Raw genomic sequence first — 26,354 nt, 5'->3', positions numbered from 1 at the left:
ATTTAATTATTTGCAAACAGCGATATTTTCATTGCAAATAAGACTGGCTTGGCTGGCTTGGCATTGGGAAAAGATGGAGAGATGAACGCATATCTCTCTGTACATTCTTCTCTGACACTTCGATTTTCATTATCCACCTTTCTTCTTGACCCTTTTTGAGAGCAACATTTTATCTTGCTATCAAGCAAATTGTTCTGAACAAATGTTGACGTTAAAAAAAGTAGTGTAGCCTAGAGTAGGCTACGTAGACCTGTTTTTCCAAACCAATCAATGTACAGAGAAATAGACAAAAATAATAATTGAATAGAGACATAGTGATTTTATGAGCATAATCAGATAAAAATTATCTTATTGTCACTGAATTTATTATGTACTAATCATATCTGTTAAAAAATATATTTTGGAGATTATTTCGTTTTCAAAGAACCGAATGTGAGCGATTGGGTAGCACCATAGAAAGAAGTTGGCTTGATGAAAACTATGTCCATTTCGTCTGTTCTCTTTGGTCGCAATGTCATTTTATTTTATTAACAGCTCGTTTTTGAATGGTAACTGTGTTACCATGTGGAGTTTGGGGTGGGGTGAGGAGTACTGGAAATGTGTGACTTTCAGATTACAATAGGCCATAAGCATACAGCAGATCGCTGATTGTCCTCACTTTGATTATGCTGTAACAACATACTGTAGCACCATAACCAGGATCTCTATTCATTTAAATTAGCAGATTAGGGCTTTCAGGAGGAACGGAAAATCTACTGGAGACATTTAAAAAATACTGGTAGACTTGGGGATTTTGGTCACGGACAGTGCTATTCACAAACATTATCATCAGATGCATGTGCTACGCCGAACGTGAAAGCCTGGGAAAATGAACAGGTACAGTAGGCTACAATACTGTAAAGTAGGCCTAATAATGCTAAAAATAATGCTTAAATAAATCGACTGATGGTATTTACTGTATGCTGCATATTTTTACATTGTTTTCCATTTCCAGCAAGACTATTCAAGCGTGGTATTATTGAAAGACTCGGAAATACATTTTATATATATATATATACACTACTGTTCAAAAGTTTGGGGTCACTTAGAAATGTCCTTGTTTTTGAAAGAACACATTTTTTGTCCATTTAAAATATAATCAAATTGATCAGAAATACAAAGTAGACATTGTCAATGTTGTAAATAACTATTGTAGCTGGAAACGGCAGATTTTTTATGGAATATCTATAGGCGTACAGAGGCCCATTATCAGCAACCATCACTCCTGTGTTCCAATGGCACGTTGTGTTAGCTAATCCAAGTTTATCATTTTAAAAGGCTAATTGATAATTAATCGAAAGTTTATTGGCTGTGCTAGAGAATTTAAAAACGTATTTTGTAAGAAAATAGGTTATGGGATTGATTTTAAGAAATGTAGCTTAATTAATTTGATTAATATTATGGTGTTTATATTCCAAGGAAAATGAAACCCTCAGGGTTTGCGTTAGGAAAATATGGCGCTGTACAACGTAACCTTTATTTCACGAGGCAAGTCAGTTAAGAACCTTCATTAGCCTACTTTGTTTAAATTTTTCTGTCTTTCAGTGATATTTATTCCCATAGTAATTCGTTACGGATCCATATGTAAAATGACATGTCCAAGAGACGGTGGTAATATTTTTCTTTATTAAAGACTACCAGAAAGAATGTTGGTATTTATTTATTTTGATCCAAAGCCATGAATGGTGGGTCACTCAGCTTTATGTAGGTGCCAAGGCTATATGACTGCGCCATCAACTTAATTATTTATCAGACATCAGTTGCTTATATTCAGTCAACACATATATCTTAAGAATATCATGGGATATAATTGACATTTTTTGTTTCTCTTAGAATAAAAACCTTAGTGTAACAACAGATTTAGTAAGTAATACTGACGAGTACAAACAAAAAAATAACTGTATTTTTCCGGTTGTGCGCTTGCAGGATAGAGGAATAGCAATTCTTACACTATTGTTCTAAATTCATTCACCCTCTTCATCCTCATCATTCAGTAGTGTTGCACAATTATCAGTTTCTATTTGGTTTATGTCGCCCATTCATTGTCAGTTAAAGACACATAAGCACCTTGGGACCCAAAAACATAATCAGTGCTCTAACTCTCCCTTGCGCTGGTCTGGAGCAATGAAGCAATGACGCAGGGTACCGTACTAAACCACAAATGACCTGAAAACGTTTATTTGAGCAACCACTGTAGCTGGGCTAGTCTTGCAAAGTAGCAATCAAAGTTGCACTCAGAAATTATCCCCATTTACTTTAATCTATATTCCTACAAACAGTAGTGCAACAACACTAAATCAGTGACAGTATCATTTTTGCTTGTCTTTTTTGTGCATTTGTGAACATTTGCGAACATTGTGCATTCAAAAGACCGGAGCATACGTAACACCTACCTCTCCTCATCACGCTCTGAGCAAACTGAGGAGTAACAGCATGTCTCCCGTTAACACAATTTAGAAAATAAATACAATAAAATAGTTCACCCTTGAAAGTAGTGTAATACATCTCAAAATAACCTGAAAATAAAAATGAGGGCTTTTCAGTGAAATAAATTAAGTGTATTTTACACCTGTTACATTCACCCCTTCTGAATTTCACCCACATCTGAATGCATATCAAACAGGATAAAAAGCACAAACTCTACTGAGTCACTACTGACACAAGTGAACACTTAGATGCCTCGACATATCAATCAATATTCCTCAAAACAACAGAAGTCATTTTTAAAACAGAGTTTGAAGAGACTGGAACTTATTTCCTAGTTTGGTGGCTAAGCCCTTAATAGTGAATGGTCTCTGAGCCATTGTCTCAATAAGACGATTTACAGATTTCACTACCCTACCAGCGCGTGTTCTGACCATATCTTGCGAATCACGTTAACCAGATTTTTCTATGTCCTGGTCACTAGCTAAATTAGCTGGCGCAACTGAGTCAGGAATGCCTGAAGGTTCTGTGTCAGGGACTACAGCTACACTGTCATAGTCAGGAATGCTAATGGAAGTCTCATTATTGAGAGGTAGCTGGGCTTGACGGTCTTGGTCTGGCTTGTCCCTACAGCTGTACTCTGACTGTTCTTGCTCCATCTCATCTCTGACTGACTCCTGTTCCTCCGAAGATTCCTGACTAGCAGGGTCATCAACTCCCCTGAGTATCCACAAACTGGTCATATCTCCAGAGCTTTCCTCTTCATCAGAGTCTAAAAGGTCCATTTTGACCCTCACACTCTGGATCTACAGCTCCACCTGATTGAGATTCACAAGAATCATCCTTAGGCGTTTCTACCGGCAGAAGCTGATGTCTAGAAGAAGGTTCCGATGTACCACCTTGGTGTTTCCACCAGCTTATATATGTGTGTACGTAGGTTATGTCAATGACAGTGTACAGCTTAGCCTCCCACTTGTCTGCAAGTTTTCTTTTTCCCCTTTCTCCTTTGTTAGCGAGAAGCACCCTGTCTCCTTTGTTCAGGTGAGTGACCCTGACTGCTGTCATAATGTTTGGTCTGTTTCTGTTGTTCCTTAACCATATGCTGTTGAGCGATGCTCGCTGCTTCATGGAGATGGGACATCAGTGTTTTGACATAGCTACTATAGTCAACAACTACAGGACCCCTCGAAACTTGCTTGCGTGAACATTACATCAACAGGAAGTCTCGGAACGCGACCAAACATGAGCTGAAATGGTGCATAGAAAGTAGTCTTGTGTACAGTAGCATTGTATGCAAATGTTAGGGTTTGTATCTGCTGCTGCCATTTCTCTTTAGCTTATAGAGGGAGTGAGCGAAGCATATTTCCCAGAGTTCTATTGAACCTTTCCGTTCCTCCATTCCCCATGGCATGGTATGCAGTTGTGTGTGACTTGGCGACACGGAGAAAAGCACAGAGAGGTCCTTGAAGAAAACCTGCTCCAGAGTGCCCAGGACCTCAGACTGGGGCAAAGGTTCACCTTCTTACAGGACAATGACCCTAAGCGCACAGCCAAGACAATGCAGGATTGGCTTTGGGACAAGTCTCTGAATGTCCTTGAGTAGCATAGCCAGAGCCTGGACTGATCGAACATCTCTGGAGAGACCTGAAATAGCTGTGCAGCAACGCTCCCCATCCAACATGACGGAGCTTGAGAGAATACCCAGAGAAGGATGCGAGAAACTACCCAAATACAGGTGTGCCAAGCTTATGTCAATACTCAAGAAGTATCGAGGCTGTAATCGCTGCCAAAAGGTGCTTCAACAAAGTAATGAGCAATGGGTCTGAATACTTATGTAAATGTGATATTTCAGTTTTTTATTTGCAATACATTTTCAACATATTTGGTTTTGCTTTGTCGTTATGGGGTATTGTGTGTAGATTGATGAGGGGGAAAAACTATTTTTGTGACCCGTTTCAATAAACTAGGTGTATGTCGTGGGTCACTACTTCAAAGAAGAGCCGTTTTAAATTTTTATTTTATTTTAATCAAAATGGGTTTTTGGCAGAAATGCCTTCTCAAAAATGTTAACTTTCATGTGCCTTAATAACAAACTTGTATGCCATCTGTAAAATTGTTAAATTACCATTTCAATAGAATGTCACTGCAACAACTGTTTCAGAGCACTCTCATCTGAGTGTGCCAGAGCACAGAATAACTGATGAATTTAGGAACACTCAACACCGGTTGAATATGGCCGGTGTCAGTAAACGTCTGCAAAAAAAGCGTACTTGAATTGATGCCAGGAGCACAGTTACTGTCACCAACGCTCTGGATAACATGAAAACAGCCTAACCAGCTCTGCTAGGGCGAGTAACATGGTCAGAATTTGGGTGGGGGCTAAAGCTTAAGATGATTCTTATGGCATTGCACACGGTCAGTGTGAACCAGAGTGACTTGACACAACGAGCCAAGCAAGCTGTACAAACAAAACAACACAGGACATCTTATTTAATGAAAGGGGTTGCAGTCTGTCATGACGCGTTCATCCACGTATACGGGTAAGAGTCTAGCTACAGATTCAGATATACGTTTCTAATTTTAAAGTTAAAGCTTACTGTTGGCTAGCTAGCGGACGTTAGATGGCTGGCTCGCTAGCTAACATTACCTTTTATGATCTGTGTGTGGTAATGTTATCTCAGAATGCCATTTCGCATTGCTAGTTATTGCCTAATGTTAGCTAGCTAACTAGCTAACATTGGACCTATTTGGTTAACTTTAGCTAGCTATGGCAATCGTTTTGTGTTGCTAGTACTCTATGGATTAAGATTATGGTTAATTGTTTAGCTAGCATGTCTAAACAAGACTCCACTTTGCCAGATGATTACATGACCCATCAAGTTAGCCAGGTGTGTCTGACGGTGATTACGGCTATCTATTGTATAATAATGCCAAAATATTTGTATCTGGAATTTGTCTTTCAGCATCAGTAGAACACGACTGACTCTCCTCCACCAGTCATATGGGCTAATGCCTCCCATCAAAAAGAGTGCTGGCCCAAGCAAGCACAGGTTGCACCTGAAGCATGGGGACTTGCAGAAAGTTGTGAACTTCAACACCTATGCAGATGTCACGCTGGTATAAAGGATTTTGGAGACCGGCGCAGTAATACACAATAGGGGTTTTTAATACACCCAAAACAAACACGTATATAAAAAAAACTGTGCTGTACCCAAACAAATTAGCGAGGGTAAACCTTGTTGAATGCCACGGGACGATACCCGTAATACACAATATATATATACAGTGGGGAGAACAAGTATTTGATACACTGCCGATTTTGCAGGTTTTCCTACTTACAAAGCATGTAGAGGTCTGTAATTTTTATCATAGGTACACTTCAACTGTGAGAGACGGAATTTCAAACAAAAATCCAGAAAATCACATTGTATGATTTTTAAGTAATTAATTCGCATTTTATTGCATGACATAAGTATTTGATCACCTACCAACCAGTAAGAATTCCGGCTCTCACAGACCTGTTAGTTTTTCTTTTAAGAAGCCCTCCTGTTCTCCACTCATTACCTGTATTAACTGCACCTGTTTGAACTCGTTACCTGTATAAAAGACACCTGTCCACCCACTCAATCAAACAGACTCCAACCTCTCCACAATGGCCAAGACCAGAGAGCTGTGTAAGGACATCAGGGATAAAATTGTAGACCTGCACAAGGCTGGGATGGGCTACAGGACAATAGGTAAGCAGCTTGGTGAGAAGGCAACAACTGTTGGCGCAATTATTAGAAAATGGAAGAAGTTCAAGATGACGGTCAATCACCCTCGGTCTGGGGCTCCATGCAAGATCTCACCTCGTGGGGCATCAATGATCATGGGGAAGGTGAGGGATCAGCCCAGAACTACACGGCAGGACCTGGTTAATGACCTGAAGAGAGCTGGGACCACAGATTAAAATCCTGCAGCGCACGCAAGGTCCCCCTGCTCAAGCCAGCGCATGTCCAGGCCCGTCTGAAGTTTGCCAATGACCATCTGGATGATCCAGAGGAGGAATTGGAGAAGGTCATGTGGTCTGATGAGACAAAAATAGAGCTTTTTGGTCTAAACTCCACTCGCCGTGTTTGGAGGAAGAAGAAGGATTAGTACAACCCCAAGAACACCATCCTAACCGTGAAGCTTGGAGGTGGAAACATCATTCTTTGGGGATGCTTTTCTGCAAAGGGGACAGGATGACTGCACCGTATTGAGGGGAGGATGGATGGGGCCATGCATCGCGAGATCTTGGCCAACAACCTCCTTCCCTCAGTAAGAGCATTGAAGATAGGTCGTGGCTGGGTCTTCCAGCATGACAACGACCCGAAACACACAGCCAGGGCAACTAAGGAGTGGCTCCGTAAGAAGCATCTCAAGGTCCTGGAGTGGCCTAGCCAGTCTCCAGACCTGAACCCAATAGAAAATCTTTGGAGGGAGCTGAAAGTCCGTATTGCCCAGCGACAGCCCCGAAACCTGAAGGATCTGGAGAAGGTCTGTATGGAGGAGTGGGCCAAAATCCCTGCTGCAGTGTGTGCAAACCTGGTCAAGAACTACAGGAAACGTATGATCTCTGTAATTGCAAACAAAGGTTTCTGTACCAAATATTAAGTTCTGCTTTTCTGATGTATCAAATACTTATGTCATGCAATAAAATGCGAATTAATTACTTAAAAATCATACAATGTGATTTTCTGGATTTTTGTTTTAAATTCCGTCTCTCACAGTTGAAGTGTACCTATGATAAAAATTACAGACCTCTACATGCTTTGTAAGTAGGAAAACCTGCAAAATCGGCAGTGTATCAAATACTTGTTCTCCCCACTGTATATATATATAGCCCGCAGCATAACAGACGCACCAACGCATAGGTACTCACACTACCAACAGACATGGGAACAATAACCAACAAAGACAGAGGGAACAGAGGGCACATATATAACATACTAATCAGGGGAAATGGGAACCCGACGTAGACCTCCGGAATTGGTGCACAGAATGAGCATCAGTACCGGGGGGATCCGTGACAGCAGAGGATAATGCAATAGTTTTACCAGGATGCCACCCAGGACACAAATACTTTGGTGGAAAGCTGCTGCCATCCCATGTGACAAAAGCAGCAGTGTGGCATCTCTACATGAAATCGATGACAACACTTGGTATGTAAAGCATAAACACGTTTTGATGATTTAATTGACCTCCAACATGATTGGCACTACTTTTATTGATCTCACATTATTTCTGTATTTTCCAGAGGTACGTGTAGGTGGGCTATGTGTTATCATTTTAACTTCCAGGTTCCAAGATTATGTTTCTGTATGCAGTGCTGCTGCTCTGCACATTTGTAGGTAAGTGAAACTTACCTGATTATGATGCATTAAAAATTATATTGCGTTTTACGTTACATTTTCTTTTCATTAACTTATCTTAATGTGCTTTTGTTGTTTGTAGGTGCACTATCCTTCTGACCCTATGCAGCCAGGTCCCATCTACTTTTTAACTCCTCGCAAGTGTGGCTTGGTTGGTGTCTGCTGTGAAGGAATACTACAACAAGTCAACTACTTGATTGATGACGGCATGTCATTCAGCAAAGGCAGCACCGCAGTCATCAACTAAATGCGCCATTTCTTCACCAACTACAGAGTTGGGGAAACATGTGTGGACCTGAATTGTGATAATTGCAGTGGCCAAAAGAAGAACAAGTTTGTGCTCTGGTATTGTGCCTGGCGGACCATGCACAAGCTCCCCCACAGTCTGGATCTTCACTTCCTGATCACAGACAGGCCACACCAAGTTTGCCCCCGACGAGTGCTTCGGCCTCATCAAGCAGCGCTTCAGAAAGACCAGAGTGAACACTTTGTCTGAGATTGCTGGTGTTGGGAAGGACAGCACTGTGACAGGGGTCAACATACCACAACAGCTTGGACTGGAGGATGGTACGGTGCTGGTGGAAAGCTATGGCTGGCAACAACATCTGCACCTCTGATTTAGAGGGGTTGGGTTAAATGCAGAAGACACATTTCAGTTGAATGCATTCAGTTGTACAACTGACTAGGTATCCCTCTTTCCCTTTCCCTACTCCAGGCCACTGCCACAGTTCAAGCACTACCAGCACTTCAGGTGAATATCATTTTCATTGCATTTTATGAGGTTATTCTTCTTATCTAAACTTGGGAGGTGAATTGATGTTGTTCAAGGTTGTAATGTCTTCAATTTCTGGGGGGTTATTTCCTGTTTTACAGCTTCGATGCTCTGGGGTTTGGTGTTGTTGTCGCCAAGGAGCATTCGTACTCAGTCGGAAACAGGTTTCAGCTGCTGCACAACGCTGACACCCTTCCTCCCATAGATGGTATGCCTGTACAAGCACGACCTGGACTGCACACAGCGAGACAAACGTATGTTTTTGAGAATTTCAGGGAGATCTGCGACGAAGAGGCTATGGACATCACATGCCCTGCACCAAAGTCAAGGGCAGAACAGAAACAGGCTCTCCGAATATTGATTCCCTTGTTCATGCGTGGTTTATTGGAAGGACCAGTCATCAGCACTATCTGCAGTGCCTCTATTCAAATGACTCTTTCCTAACACAACACACGCCGTATATTGCTGCTACTATTATTTTTTGTTATCCTGCTGCTCAGCCACTTTACCCCTGATTGTATGCATAACTGCATGCATATAACTACCTCATCTATCACGGATATTGTTATTGTTGTTGTACATACTGTATATTATTTTATTCATATTGACACTATCTATTTCTGATATTGCTACTATGCAAGTAACCATTTGGCTGTACCGTTTACACCTTCTGTAGAGACCCATCCACTTGGCAAGATGTGGCTGGGGGTTATAGAATTTCTTTCACATGACCCATTCATTTAGACAAGTGTGTCTGAGTAAGCGTCAGCTAATATTTATAAAATATTTTTATCTGGATGTCTTGTTTTGCACACTTTGTACAAAATAATAAAATGCAGTACTACAGGATATTTCTTAACATAGCTCTTTATTAGCTAGCTATAACTGGCATGTTCACGTATCGCCAACCAGGATCAAACTGACCATGACCTAACCATTTTGGTGGTCTTAACCAATCATAGCACAGTATGATATGGCGGTAAAATGCATCCAATTACAATTCAGTATGTTTACACATATGAATATTACACTGGACACGTTTACCTGGAATGTTTCCTTATTGTAGGCTACTACTTTTACCACTTTTAGTCTTAATCTTTACTACACTACTTACTGTTTAGCACATGACCTCAAATGTGAATCCTTAACCCTTTCACACATACAATCACACGGGTGTGATCGTTCTACAGTGGTCCCTGAAGCGTACGATCACACCCCTGTGATTAGAACACTCATTTAGAACAGCCAGTTTCGAATGGCAATAATCAGCATTTGAGCTGGCCAAACTTTTTTCAGAAACTATTTACACAAACACAGTCCTTACGAAGTTATGTCCAGAATGCGAGCAGTTTATTTTTGGATGCAATGTTCAGATATTCACAGAAGTATCTATAGCATAACACAATCATCCTAACCGGAAAAATGTAAGCTACATTTGTCCCTAGTGCTAACTGAGGAAAGATTGACGCAACACAAGCGGTCATATTTTATAACTTTCGGCTGACATAAACTACAATATGAATTAGCTAATAGCAATTACTATATATAAGTAATCACATCACGGGTGAGCTCACCGTTGATGAAAATAATTGTGTAAAACACTTTCTAGAAATCGAAAGTAATCCGACGATTAGTTTCAGCGCGCAGCCATGCTTTTTTTCCTCACAGAAACCAAAGATAAGAGAAGACAAGATGAGTTCGGTCTGTTTATAGTATGCATGTTGAAAGGGTGTGTCGTCTACCATCATTCACATCCCTCCATTCACTTCCTGAAGTTCTCAAAAAATGAGTGAACCCTTACTCTCACCTCATTTTGTTATAGCATCTTTGGTCCGACAGACGATCACGTGAAACCCAGAATGCATTGTATGTCAACAAACATGGCTCCACACACATAGCTGGAATTAGCTTAGCTCATCATAATCAGTACAACCTTCAAAAAAGTATTTTACACACACACTATGTGCCCATTACAATCTATCGGAATTGTAATGGGAATGCATCGGAATGCATGATATATCACCGGTAATTGAAAAACAAGAGAATAATACAGTAAATATATATATATATTTATTGATACAAATGGCGCGTGCAGGCAGTCAATCACGTAACCTCTCACTCCCACTCTGAGCCATTCAGTGTTGTTGTTTATGTATGTAGCTACTGAACTAAGCTGTATCATTAGCAATGTCTTTCAAAAGGAGACAACTCACAAATGCGGAAATTCTGGAGATTAAAAAAAATTAATCCTGAAAGTCAGGAATCAGATTCTGACAGTGAGGAGTTGCCCCCCAGCCATTGAGAACCCTGAATCTGAGGACCCCTTAACCACTGACAAAGTCCCAGTTCCCTTTGAAGACGCTGGTGGTGATGGAGGCAGACCGACAATGGATGAAGTACAGGAGTTCTGTGGTAGATGGAAGGCTGCCAGCCATTTCACCCCTGCTGGCCCTGCTGTTTGCTTTGATGAGTCCCAGTCTGGAGTGCAGCGCCCCTTGCCATTTCCATCTGAGGCAGAGTGCTTCAAGTTCTTTCTGACAGAGGAGCTGGTGGGAGACATAGCAGAGACCAATCGCTATGCCTCGGAGCTACAGGAGAAGAGAGAGCCAGGAGTGGGGGGGACAACCACAATTAGTGAAATGTATACAGTGAGGGAAAAAAGTATTTGATCCCCTGCTGATTTTGTACGTTTGCCCACTGACAAAGAAATGATCAGTCTATAATTTTAATGGTTGGTTTATTTGAACAGTGAGAGACAGAATATCAACAAAAAAATCCAGAAAAACGCATGTCAAAAATGTTATGAATTGATTTGCATTTTAATGAGGGAAATAAGTATTTGACCCCTCTGCAAAACATGACTTAGTACTTGGTGGCAAAACCCTTGTTGGCAATCACAGAGGTCAGACGTTTCTTGTAGTTGGCCACCAGGTTTGCACACATCTCAGGAGGGATTTTGTCCCACTCCTCTTTGCAGATCTTCTTCAAGTCATTAAGGTTTCGAGGCTGACGTTTGGCAACTCGAACCTTCAGCTCCCTCCACAGATTTTCTATGGGATTAAGGTCTGGAGACTGGCTAGGCCACTCCAGGACCTTAATGTGCTTCTTCTTGAGCCACTCCTTTGTTGCCTTGGCTGTGTGTTTTGGGTCATTGTCATGCTGGAATACCCATCCACGACCCATTTTCAATACCCTGGCTGAGGGAAGGAGGTTCTCACCCAAGATTTGACGGTACATGGCCCCGTCCATCGTCCCTTTGATGCGGTGAAGTTGTCCTGTCCCTTTAGCAGAAAAACACCCCCAAAGCATAATGTTTCCACCTCCATGTTTGACGGTGGGGATGGTTTCTTGGGGTCATAGGCAGCATTCCTCCTCCTCCAAACACGGCAAGTTGGGTTGATGCCAAAGAACTCCATTTTGGTCTCATCTGACCACAACACGTTCACCCAGTTGTCCTCTGAATCATTCAGATGTTCATTGGCAAACTTCAGACGGGCATGTATATGTGCTTTCTTGAGCAGGGGGACCTTGCGGGCGCTGCAGGATTTCAGTCCTTCACGGCATAGTGTGTTACCAATTGTTTTCTTGATGACTATGGTCCCAGCTGCCTTGAGATCATTGACAAGATCCTCCTGTGTAGTTCTGGGCTGATTCCTCACCGTTCTCATGATCATTGCAACTCCACGAGGTGAGATCTTGCATGGAGCCCCAGGCTGAGGGAGATTGACAGTTCTTTTGTGTTTCTTCCATTTGCGAATAATCACAGAAACTGTTGTCACCTTCTCACCAAGCTGCTTGGCGATGGTCTTGTAGCCCATTCCAGCCTTGTGTAGGTCTACAATCTTGTCCCTGACATCCTTGGAGAGCTCTTTGGTCTTGGCCATGGTGGAGAGTTTGGAATCTGATTGATTGATTGATTCTGTGGACAGGTATCTTTTATACAGGTAAGAAACTGAGATTAGGAGCACTCCCTTTAAGAGTGTGCTCCTAATCTCAGCTCGTTACCTGTATGAAAGACACCTGGGAGCCAGAAATCTTTTTGATTGAGAAGGGGTCAAATACTTATTTCCCTCATTAAAATGCAAATCAATTTATAACATTTTTGACATGCATTTTTCTGGATATTTTTGTTGTTATTCTGTCTCTCACTGTTCAAATAAACCTACCATTAAAATTATAGACTGATAATTTCTTTGTCAGTGGGCAAACGTACAAAATCAGCAGGGGATCAAATACTTTTTTCCCTCACTGTACCTTCCTGGTGACAGTCCTTCTCATTGGGAAGTGTTTGAGGAATAGGTACCAAGGCCATTTTCTCAAAGATGAGTTTACAAGTTAATCAACTTTGAAAGCAGAATTACCTTTCCCGTTGTTCCTCAAAAATGCAGTGTATGATATACCATTTTGTAGCTCTGAGTCTCTACTTTTATCCAATGTAAAAAACACAATTAAAAATGTTGTACATAAGACTGATTTGAGCCGATCGGTCACATTTAATCAATTAGAGAATAAGGCTGTAACGTAACAAAATGTGTAAAATGTCAAGGGGTTCTGAATACTTTCTGAATGCACTTAGGTTGGAGTCATTAAAACTCGTTTTTCAACCATCCCTTTTCTGAAATTTTCAAAGCTGTTTAAAGGCACAGTCAACTTTTTGTATGTAAACTTCTGACCCACTGGAATTGTGATACAGTGAATTATAAGTGAAATAATCTGTAAACAATTGTTGGAAAAATTGCTTGTGTCATGCACAAGGTAGATGTCCTAACCGACTTGCCAAAACTATAGTTTGTCAACAAGACATTTGTGGAGTTGTTGAAAAACAAGTTTTAATGACTCCAATCTAAGTGAATGTAAACTTCCGACTTCAACTGTAGCTCCGACTGGGAAAATATGTTTTGAACGGTCATCCAACTCGGAATTGCAAGTCAGGAACTCAGGTCTCTTTCTTGAGCTCAGACCTGAAGATCACTGACGTCATCATGATTCAACCTTGTTTTTTTCAGAATTCCCAGTTGTCTTGAAAGCACCATACATCCAGAGAATGCCAGACTTTGATGACAAAGTTTGATAACAAAATTTGCCCACGAAGGACCGCCGCGCCACCTTCCTGTTCAAGTGAGCACAGCACAACAAGGTGAATCCAAAAATGTATTGTATGCTGCTGCATAAATTATATAATGTGCCAGGGAGATATGTATACTTTAGCTAAGAAAGTAATACTAAGTTTATGTTGTGTAGTAAGTTGTTAGTATCCCATGTGCCTCACCCTAATAATTTGGTCCCTTTTCCCCTCATAATTTCGCCTACTATTCTGACTTGGTGGTGCACATGTAGCCTATAGCCTGTTTTAAAGAAATGTAATCATTGAATATTGTAAGAGCTTTCATTGTCTGCTTATATGTCCCCTTTATTTATCCTACGGTTCTGACTTGGCGTACAGGGAGAATTCTGTAAGAACGGCCCATGTTCGGAATTCTGTTGCTGTACATTTCAAAAGTGCTGAACAAATAGTTATATTGACTACGTCCGTCCTAGCTCGCTCATTAATGTCTTAATTGAAATTACGGATTGCCTCTAATCCGCTCATCGTCCCCTTATGCCATAGTCAGTAGAAACCACATTTGTTTAAGCAAGCCAGCCATATCAGCTATGTTTTTTTAAAAGGCAGTAAATTAGGCTGAATTAACTGTTTCTCTGCCAGACAAGGCTCTGCTTATAGCCAGGTGTAGCAGTGGTAAGGTGTTGGGACTGATGTTGGAACTCTGCTGTTGGGACAGCTTTATGTAGGCCCTAACAGTTTGTGGGCACCGTTATAGTGCAATTCATGTATTGTTTAGTGTTGGGCTGTGTTGCGTAGTGGCTTTGCTGGCATGCATCAAAAACATTTGTAGGGGAGTTTGCCCCACCAAGATTTACATGCTAAAATCGCAACTGCTGTGTAGCCAAATTTAACTCAATGGTTAAGAGAGGCTGTAACCATTTTTACATTTGCTCTCTCCTCCATCCTACTTGTCTTTGGTCCTTACCTTTCAGCTCTCTTTCTCTCTCTCCTGGGGATCCTGCAAAAAAATTGCCGCTATCTTCTCTTCCTCTTCCCTCTCCTCCTCACTTCCTTGTCTCATCGATTCTGCCGAGACAGGGCAGGGGGCAGTGGACTACCAGGGGGCATGCTGGGTAATAATTCTAATTCCTGTCTGCATGTGAAGACTCAGGAGAAGAGCCTGGCCCATTATCACTTAGACAAATATAGCCACAAGATGGTGAAAAGTGGGCCATAAAAGGACTAGAGACATGTACCTGGGTCACTTGCGAAGTCTGCTTGCCAAAAAGTGCCAGATTGTCATATCCCAATTAGGACTCTATGAAGAAGTGTAACTTTTCAGGGGCCAGAGTTAGAGTAAGTATAAATATTGTTCTTGTCATTTGGCTGACAGATCCAGAGGATTATGCATCCTTGAAGGGTTTGTGAGAAGTTTGCTTCTTGTAAGTTATCAGCTATTAGAGATAGCAGAGTCACTCTCACGGGAAAAGCAGCAGACGTAAAGATGTTAAAAATGATGATCTGCACATTGTTGAAAGGCTCTCAAAAGAGTGATTGGATCTCGTGTCGAATAACCTACTCTTTAGGCCATAGGGTAAGATGACCTGTTTCCTCATAATTATTGTCTCCTGTTTGGGGCCTAATGAAATCATCGTTTTTCCACTTCTTCAAAGCAGATATTGGAATGACTACATAACTGTGGCCTGTCATAATGCTTGACGTAATGGATGTCTGTGAGTCATGACATTATCTTAAGTTTAGAATCCAAACGAGTTTCATAACATGAATGCAAAAAAACATAATGTAAAACGGCACCATGCGGGTTGATTAGGGTGAGAGCTTCTGCCAGTTAAAGAAAATATAATTGTTTTGAGCGTTCCTCTTCCTGACCAGTGAGATAATTAATTAGGTGAATATTCTGTCTGCTCCATCAGTGTGAATGGCCCAGCCTCTGATTAACTTCCTGTTTGAAGTCTGAATGGAACTATCTAATGATGCTTCTGCTAGTGCCTAATGCTAACACGGCTGAATTTGACTCCAAGAACAGAAACAGTTTGCTGAAATGTCAAATGCCGAGGATAAACCTCAACTTAATGCATTACATTAACTCAGCGACATCCAAATTGAAATTAGAGTCTGTCATTCAGAACCGAAATGTCAGTATGCCTTTCTTGGTGAATGAGGCTGACTCGTCATCCTCCTTTCTGCAATTATTTCAAATGTATTATGAAACACCAATTCTGTAGCTTATTCTGGCAAGTCACATAAACTTCTTCCAGAACATCCATTGGAGAATTCCGCTCGCTCCCGTTTAATTTGCACAAATCATCAATAAGTGTGAATGAGGAAACCAACAAGTCTCTGGTGACAGAAGATGTGAAAATGTAATTTACAGGTCCCAAGCCCAGGATCTATTTATTGCTGCTGGTGTGCTGAAGAAATGGGTCAGGGACATGGGACATGTACAGTCATGTTGCAGATCATATCTCACGTTCCTGTAGCCTACTGTCAATGAGACCTTTGGGAGACCGGCATCAATTGTTAATGACTATCAAATTAAAATCAAATAGTATTTGTTACCTGCTTCGTATATAACAGGTGTAGACTAACAGCTTACTTACGGGTCCTTTTTCAACAATGCAGAGTTAAAGATATTTTTTTTTTATAGTGACAGGAGGAATAAATACACAGTGAATAACGAATAACAATAATGAGTAAAAATAGCATGGCTCTATACAGGGAGTACCAGTACCTAGTCGATGTGCGGGGGTACGAGGTAATTGAGGTAGCTTGTCACAGATTGGCTGGTCACAGCTGGCTGGTGTGTTTACGGACATATTCAATCAATCCTTATCCCAGTCTGCTGTTCCCACATGCTTCAAGAGGGCCACCATTGTTCCTGTTCCCAAGAAAGCTAAGGTAACTGAGCTAAACGACTACCGCCCCGTAGCACTCACTTCCGTCATCATGAAGTGCTTTGAGAGACTAGTCAAGGACCATATCACCTCCACCCTACCGGACACCCTAGACCCACTCCAATTTGCTTACCGACCCAATAGGTCCACAGACGACGCAATCGCAACCACACTGCACACTGCCCTAACCCATCTGGACAAGAGGAATACCTATGTGAGAATGCTGTTCATCGACTACAGCTCAGCATTTAACACCATAGTACCCTCCAAACTCGTCATCAAGCTCGAGACCCTGGGTCTCGACCCCGCCCTGTGCAACTGGGTCCTGGACTTCCTGACGGGCCGCCCCCAGGTGGTGAGGGTAGGTAACAACATCTCCACCCCGCTGATCCTCAACACCGGGGCCCCACAAGGGTGCGTTCTGAGCCCTCTCCTGTACTCCCTGTTCACCCACGACTGCGTGGCCATGCACGCCTCCAACTCAATCATCAAGTTTGCGGACGACACTACAGTGGTAGGCTTGATTACCAACAACGACGAGACGGCCTACAGGGAGGAGGTGAGGGCCCTCGGAGTGTGGTGTCAGGAAAATAACCTCACACTCAACGTCAACAAAACAAAGGAGATGATTGTGGACTTCAGGAAACAGCAGAGGGAGCACCCCCCTATCCACATCGACCTGTTTTCTCTTGCTTTGTATGTGTTTATTGGTCAGGGCGTGAGTTTTGGGTGGGCAGTCTATGTTTTCTGTTTCTATGTTGGTTTTGGGTTGCCTGGTATGGCTCTCAATCAGAGGCAGGTGTTTGACGTTTCCTCTGATTGAGAGTCATATTAAGGTAGGTTGTTCTCACTGTTTGTTTGTGGGTGGTTGTCTCCTGTGTCTGTATGTATGTTCGTGCCACACGGGACTGTAGCGTTTGTTTGTAGTCGTGTACCTGTTCGTGCGTTCTTCATGTTGTATGTAAGTTCCATGTTCAGGTCTGTCTACGTCGTGTTTGTTATTTTGTAATTTTCAAGTGTTTTCGTGTTCGTTCGTAATTCAATAAATATCAGTTATGTCGTCATACCTCGCTGCACATTGGTCTTCAGATCCCTCTCTCCTCTCCTCGTCTGAGGAGGAGGAGGATTTAGAGTATCGTTACATACTGACTCAACTCCAGCCACTTTAATAATGGGAATTGATGGAAATTATGTAAAAATGTACCACTAGCCACTTTAAACAATGCCACTTAATATAATGTTTACATACCCTACATTACTCATCTCATATGTATATGTATATACTGTACTCTATATCATCTACTGCATCTTGCCATCTTTATGTAATACATGTATCACTAGCCACTTTAAACTATGCCACTTTGTTTACATACCCTACATTGCTCATCTCATATGTATATACTGTACTCTATACCATCTGCTGCATCTTGCCTATGCCGTTCTGTACCATCGCTCATTCATATATCTTTATGTACATATTCTTTATCCCTTTACACTTGTGTGTATAAGGTAGTAGTTGTGGAATTGTTAGGGTAGATTACTTGTTGGTTATTACTGCATTGTCGGAACTAGAAGCACAAGCATTTCGCTACACTCGCATTAACATCTGCTAACCATGTGTATGTGACAAATAAAATTTGATTTGATTTGATTTGAGTATGGTTACATGCACACAATAAATGATTATTGTGGATAGTCAGATTAATATAGTAATTCGTTTAAAACATTTACATGCTTTGCAAGAAGAACAATTTCCCTAATAATCATGTTTACATGGACACATCTGAAATCAAAGTGTGCTTGGAATGCTTGGTGGCATGGCAACACCAAGCATTCCAAGTCACAAGCTTCTTTCAGGATCAATGAGGCAACTGGGAGGCTCCAACGACAGGAAAGAGAATCCGACCCTGGACTCTGACACCTTCTCCCTAGCTCTACAATTTACCCCCACTGTGGTATAGCTAGCGCCTCCAGGATTGGGCTCTTAAGTCACCTCCTTATCATTTAGAAGTGAGCCTTGATTCATTGCCAGTCCAATACGTCTGCCTGAATCCAACATGACCAAAAATCTGTGGATTATGTCATTGTAAATTCAATGGAGAAAGACTGCCACTTAAGTACTGTGGTCAGTTTGTAATACCTTGTGAATTAAATTAAAGTATAGTGGCTGGTAGGCTCTACTTGGGGAGAGTGGGTCCACCGAGAGACCGAAGTGAGATGAGTGGAAGCATCAGACATACTTCAAAGAAGTGTCTGACACTCTCCCAGCCACCCCGTCCCTATCCCTCGGATAGAACCCATTTCCACTCTCACCAATAACCACCATTGACTCTTAGCTATAATAATAATGACTCGACATCCTCTCCTAATCTGTCCAGAACTCTTATTTATTTTACTGCAGGTTTGCTAGTCACAATACTAAATACAATTACATTGTAGTATAGATAAATCCTTCCTTCCCTCTCTATCCCTCTTCACCTCCCCCTCACATTTTTCCTTCCCCCTTTACCCCAGCCAAGTCAAGCTTGTACCAACTTCCCATTCTAGCCCATCCTTACCTACTCAAGCCAAGCTTGTCCCATCCAACCATCTTTCTTCTTCTCAGACACACTTACACCCATCCATCCATCCATCAACTAACTCACCTATTCTCATTCATTCCCACACAATGTATAGTCGTGGCCAAAAGGTTTGAGAATGACACAAATATACATTTTCACAAAGTCTGCTGCCTCAGTTTGTATGATGGCAATTTGCATATACCCCAGAATGTTATGAAGAGTGATCAGATGAATTGCAATTAATTGCAATGTCCCTCTTTGCCATGCAAATGAACTGAATCCCCCCAAAACCTTTCCACTGCATTTCAGCCCTGCCACAAAAGGACCATCTGACATCATGTCAGTGATTCTCTCGTTAACACAGGTGTGAGTGTTGACGAGGACAAGGCTGGAGATCACTCTGTCATGCTGATTGAGTTCGAATAACAGACTGGAAGCTTCAAACGGAGGGTGGTGCTTGGAATCATTGTTCTTCCTCTGCCAATCATGGTTACCTGCAAGGAAACACGTGCCGTCATCGTTGCTTTGCACAAAAAGGGCTTCACATGCAAGGATATTGCTGCCACTAAGATTGCACCTAAATCAACCAGTTATTGGGTCATCAAGAACTTCAATGAGAGCGGTTCAATTGTTGTGAAGAAGGCTTCAGGGCGCCCAAGAAACTCCAGCAAGCGCCAGGACCGTCTCCTAAAGTTGATTCAGCTGCGGGATCGGGGCACCACCAGTACAGAGCTTGCTCAGGAATGTAAGCAGGCAGGTGTGAGTGCATCTGCACGCACAGTGAGGTGAAGACTTTTGGAGGATGGCCTGGTGTCAAGAAGGGCAGCAAAGAAGCCACTTCTCTCCAGGAAAAACATCAGGGACAGACTGATATTCTGCAAAAGGTACAGGGATTGGACTGCTGAGGACTGGGGTAAAGTCATTTTCTCTGATGAATCCCCTTTCCAATTGTTTGGGGCATCCGGAAAAAAGCTTTTCCGGAGAAGACAAGGTGAGCGCTACCATCAGTCCTGTGTCATGCCAACAGTAAAGCATCCTGAGACCATTCATGTGTGGGGTTGCTTCTCAGCCAAGGGAGTGGGCTCACTCACAATTTTGCCTAAGAACACAGCCATGAATAAAGAATGGTACCAACACATCCTCCGAGAGCAACTTCTCCCAACCATCCAGGAACAGGTTGGTGGCGTACAATGCCTTTTCCAGCCTGATGGAGCACCTTGCCATAAGGCAAAAGTGATAACTAAGTGGCTCGGGGAATAAAACATTGATATTTTGGGTCCATGGCCAGGAAACTCCCCAGACCTTAATCCCATTGAGAACTTGTGGCCAAACCTCAAGAGGCGGGTGGACAAACAAAACCCCACAAATTCTGACAAACTCCAAGCATTGATTATGCAAGAATGGGCTGCCATCAGTCAGGATGTGGCCCAGAAGTTAATTGACAGCATGCCAGGGCGGATTGCAGAGGTCTTGAAAAAGAAGGGTCAACACTGCAAATATTGACTCTGCATTAACTTCATGTAATTGTCAATAAAAGCCTTTGACACTTATTAAATGCTTGTAATTATACTTCAGTATTCCATAGTAACTCCTGACGAAAATATCTAAAGACACTGAAGCAGCAAACTTTGTGGAAATTAATATTTTTGTCATTCTCCAAATTTTTGCCCACGACTGTGTACCCTATGCATCCACACACCCATTCTCTCCAACCCTCCTACACATATTCATATTCACCATCCCTCACACCCCCAATCATATGCACAGACACACATACACACACCTACCTTCACACCCACATACACACACACATACAATGGAGCGTTATTAATAACATACATGCTATATTTCCCCCTTTGTATTGTCTTATCAGTGTCCATGTTATCTATTGGCATCGGCTACTTCTATCGTTACTTCATGGAGAAGAACAGTTACTTGGGGAAAGTAGATTATAGATTGTATTGGGGGGAGGGGGAAAGAATATTGTCTCAAGTTATGATAAGCTGGTATTAGGCATCACTTTATGTAGCCTAGTATGCTTAACACTTAACACTTCATCCTCTCCTCAATGTGGGTCAGGTCTCCTTCTTCAACTGGAAAGATTTCTTGCAGCTTGACTAGGGCTTTATTGGTGCTTAGTATAAATTTAATATAAATATTTTATATATTTTATGTAAAAACCTGTTATGACCTCTGTCACTATCTATGTCACTATCTATAATCCAATGCCTGAAGGGGAACAGGTCCAGCTACCAGTGACTGAAGCTCTTCCTGATAGTCTGTCCTAAGGATCTGAGGAGAGCTTCTCATCTCAGCAGCGCTGGAACGGTATGCACACAGTGCAGTGTTTTACATTGCAACTTACCGTAGCAGTCCTTTTATAAAACACATTGTGTGGCTATGGTATGTATGTTTTCGGCTTTCATTTCATCACTGATGACTGTTTTAAACCTCCTTGACACTGTTTGCAATCATCAGGGCCAACTTGACAATGGCCAGGTCCTAATATCAGGGTTCTAAACTCTTCCTGACATCCCAGCCCCTGGATCTGAGGAGAGACCCTCTTAACTGAACAATGATCAAATGGTATAAATTAAATAACATCCAAAATCATGAACTATCCTTTTGGCAGTAATATGCAGCTAGATTTGGCTGATATTGTACATTCAAGGGAATAAGACAGTTTATGAAAGACGTGTCGTTGTGAGACAGTTACTACAAGTCTCGTGTTAAATGGCACTTACCTCACAAATACTCAGATGTAATGGCAAGGATATCAGATATAATTCCTTTAGGGCTACTGGATAAAGATGAAAGACATGATGAAGACGATCAAACTACTTAATGAACGCTGTGTCCCATATTCTTCTATAGAAGTAGATGGCAAGACCGCTCAGACCCTACTTGTGAAGTTAACATTAACAGGTGATCAGTTGACAAAACAAAATGCAGATGCAACAATTGAACATTTGAGTGGAAAGTGGAAAGCTTAGTGCATGCTGTTGTGGACTTCCTCTGTGCAGGAGGGTTGGAGAGAATGGGTGTGTGGATGCATAGGGTACACAGTCGTGGGCAATGGTGCTTGCCTACGGAGCTGTGAGGGGAATGGCACCTCCGTACCTTCAGGCTCTGATCAGGCCCTACACCCAAACAAGGGCACTGCGTTCATCCACCTCTGGCCTGCTCGCCTCCCTACCTCTGAGGAAGTACAGTTCCCGCTCAGCCCAGTCAAAACTGTTCGCTGCTCTGGCACCCCAATGGTGGAACAAACTCCCTCACGACGCCAGGTCAGCGGAGTCAATCACCACCTTCCGGAGACACCTGAAACCCCACCTCTTTAAGGAATACCTAGGATAGGATAAAGTAATCCTTCTAACCCCCCCCTCCCCCTTAAAAGACTGAGATGCACTATTGTAAAGTGGTTGTTCCACTGGATATCATAAGGTGAATGCACCAATTTGTAAGTCGCTCTGGATAAGAGCGTCTGCTAAATGACTTAAATGTAAATGTAAATATACAGGGAGTTCTACAACACAACGTTCAATGGAGAAATGGGGATTCTTTACCAATTAAGGAACATGGTGAAAAGAAGACATGTGACTCAAAGTGCAGTTGGAGACAATTACAGACAATGTTCTGCATTTTTAAAAGATGTAACAGATGCCTCCATCATCAAAGCTGCACTCCATTACTTTGGCATGGCTTCAGTGCAGGCTACAATACACAAACATTGTCCAACAGAAGATTTCACATCTGCCATTGAAAAATAGAAGTGGTTTGATGCTCAGATGTTTGCCATAGTAAGACACCAATGTCATGAACGATGACACAGAGATGTCCACCACCAACCTAGTGGAGAAAAGCCAAACAGAGGACAAACAACCCCAGATGCTGACCTGTCACTATTCTGGCTGTAGCCATATGGCTACAGAAACAACTGAGTCACCATGAACAAAAATAACTCAAGATATCTGTTGTCGATAATCAAGCTAAAATTGAAGCCAGATCTAAAAGAAACACAGACAACACAGTTGATGCACTTTTCAGTTATCACAGTGGCCTGCTGAAAGTGTTACTCCTGGAAAGGAATTTTCAAGATTTTATACTTGAGGGTGATGGAGAGAGAACCTGAAGGCTGTGGACATTCACAATTCTGCATTTTAGACAAATAGTCTAGAGGGTGTCACGCCCTGACCATAGAGAGCTGTTTATTCTCTATGTTGGTTAGGTCGGGGTGTGATTAAGGGTGGGTTATCTAGGGGAATTATATGTGTATGTTGGCCTGGTATGGTTCCCAATCAGAGGCAGCTGTTTATCGTTGTCTCTGATTGGGGATCATATTTAGGTAGCCATTTCCCCATTGTGCTTTGTGGGATCTTGTGTAGGTATAGTTGCCTGCGAACACTACTCTGAGCTTCACGTTTTGTTTATTCGCTTTATTGTTTTTGTTCTTTAAGTTTCTCTTCCAAATAAAAGGATGGAAACATACCACACAGCATCTTGGTCCAGTTATTATGACAAATGTGACAGAGGGTCTGAAACTGCAGTTTGATCTAGCCCTATAAAGCCCCAGTGTGTGTCAGACTCCGGTGGAACCGCACAATGAATACAGCTCGTGGACAACATAGCTTTGGACTTGAACTGCGGACACCATGTGCACCTCACAAAAGACCTCATCAAAGATCAAGGGGCCCATGTCCAGATTGACATGGCACAGAACGTCAGCAGGACCATTGGAGAGTAGACAGACCTCATGCTGCGATTTGGTATAGACTGTGAGCTGAAGCCAGAGTCTGGAAAGCACTCAATCTCATGTATTGAGATTCAAGCACTCAATCTCAATCTCCCCTCTCTCTCCAGATGAAATCTCGCGTCTTGTGACGGCCGGCCGCCCAACAACCTGCCCGCTTGACCCTATCCCCTCCTCTCTTCTCCAGACCATTTCCGGAGACCTTCTCCCTTACCTCACCTCGCTCATCAACTCATCCTTGACCGCTGGCTACGTCCCTTCCGTCTTCAAGAGAGCGAGAGTTGCACCCCTTCTGAAAAAACCTACACTCGATCCCTCCGATGTCAACAACTACAGACCAGTATCCCTTCTTTCTTTTCTCTCCAAAACTCTTGAACGTGCCGTCCTTGGCCAGCTCTCCTGCTATCTCTCTCAGAATGACCTTCTTGATCCAAATCAGTCAGGTTTCAAGACTAGTCATTCAACTGAGACTGCTCTTCTCTGTGTCACGGAGGCGCTCCGCACTGCTAAAGCTAACTCTCTCTCCTCTGCTCTCATCCTTCTAGACCTATCGGCTGCCTTTGATACTGTGAACCATCAGATCCTCCTCTCCACCCTCTCCGAGCTGGGCATCTCCGGCGCGGCCCACGCTTGGATTGCGTCCTACCTGACAGGTCGCTCCTACCAGGTGGCGTGGCGAGAATCTGTCTCCGCACCACGTGCTCTCACCACTGGTGTCCCCCAGGGCTCTGTTCTAGGCCCTCTCCTATTCTCGCTATACACCAAGTCACTTGGCTCTGTCATATCCTCACATGGTCTCTCCTATCATTGCTATGCAGACGACACACAATTAATCTTCTCCTTTCCCCCCTCTGATAACCAGGTGGTGAATCGCATCTCTGCATGTCTGGCAGACATATCAGTGTGGATGACGGATCACCACCTCAAGCTGAACCTCGGCAAGACGGAGCTGCTCTTCCTCCCGGGGAAGGACTGCCCGTTCCATGATCTCGCCATCACGGTTGACAACTCCATTGTGTCCTCCTCCCAGAGTGCTAAGAACCTTGGCGTGATCCTGGACAACACCCTGTCGTTCTCAACTAACATCAAGGCGGTGACCCGTTCCTGTAGGTTCATGCTCTACAACATTCGCAGAGTACGACCCTGCCTCACGCAGGAAGCGGCGCAGGTCCTAATCCAGGCACTTGTCATCTCCCGTCTGGATTACTGCAACTCGCTGTTGGCTGGGCTCCCTGCCTGTGCCATTAAACCCCTACAACTCATCCAGAACGCCGCAGCCCGTCTGGTGTTCAACTTTCCTAAGTTCTCTCACGTCACCCCGCTCCTCCGCTCTCTCCACTGGCTTCCAGTTGAAGCTCGCATCCGCTACAAGACCATGGTGCTTGCCTACGGAGCTGTGAGGGGAACGGCACCTCCGTACCTTCAGGCTCTGATCAGGCCCTACACCCAAACAAGGGCACTGCGTTCATCCACCTCTGGCCTGCTCGCCTCCCTACCTCTGAGGAAGTACAGTTCCCGCTCAGCCCAGTCAAAACTGTTCGCTGCTCTGGCACCCCAATGGTGGAACAAACTCCCTCACGACGCCAGGTCAGCGGAGTCAATCACCACCTTCCGGAGACACCTGAAACCCCACCTCTTTAAGGAATACCTAGGATAGGATAAAGTAATCCTTCTAACCCCCCCCCCCTTAAAAGAGTTAGATGCACTATTGTAAAGTGGTTGTTCCACTGGATATCATAAGGTGAATGCACCAATTTGTAAGTCGCTCTGGATAAGAGCGTCTGCTAAATGACTTAAATGTAAATGTAATGTAGATCTGAGGTCATCAACCATATAGTAAGTGTGCTTCTTGATCAGAAGATGTTTTCTTTTACACCTGGCGTGTCCTACCCAAGCTTCCAGAACTTCCAAATAAACCTGTTGAACAAATTGGACAATGAGGAACTAGTGTTGTGGATCAACAACCACAAACTGAAAAACGATCTGCTCACAGACAGACACAAATGTTGACAGTTGTTTTCAGCTGTAGTGTTGAGACCCTAGAATGGGAATAGTTATTTTTTGTGTAATTACTTTTACAATGTTATGTACTGTTAACATTCTTCCTGTTGTTGCTGTCTGAAACTTTATATAGGAAATGTCTTATGGACTGTGACGTGTACACTGTGCAAAAGCAGTAACACAACTGCTATAGCCTTTTCCCAATTCTCGGTGCCAACACTAGGGAGGGAAAGACCACATGTTTTGTGTAAAGTCTATAGTAGTACACTTTGTTACTTATTTTATCCCAAAAAGGCAACTACAAGTTAATTTACAATAAAGTCATACTTTATTATACATCAATGAGCATTGATGTTTCAAAATCTGGATTATTTATTGAAGTCAAGTGAAGGAGAAAAATGAGAGATTCAAAAATGCACTTTATGAACAAGTAACTATTGTCACACCCTGATCTG

Source organism: Salvelinus alpinus, chromosome 17 (genome assembly GCF_045679555.1).
Source record: "Salvelinus alpinus chromosome 17, SLU_Salpinus.1, whole genome shotgun sequence".
NCBI classification, from domain to species: Eukaryota; Metazoa; Chordata; class Actinopteri; order Salmoniformes; family Salmonidae; genus Salvelinus; species Salvelinus alpinus.
Note: the sequence above shows the minus strand (reverse complement) of the source record.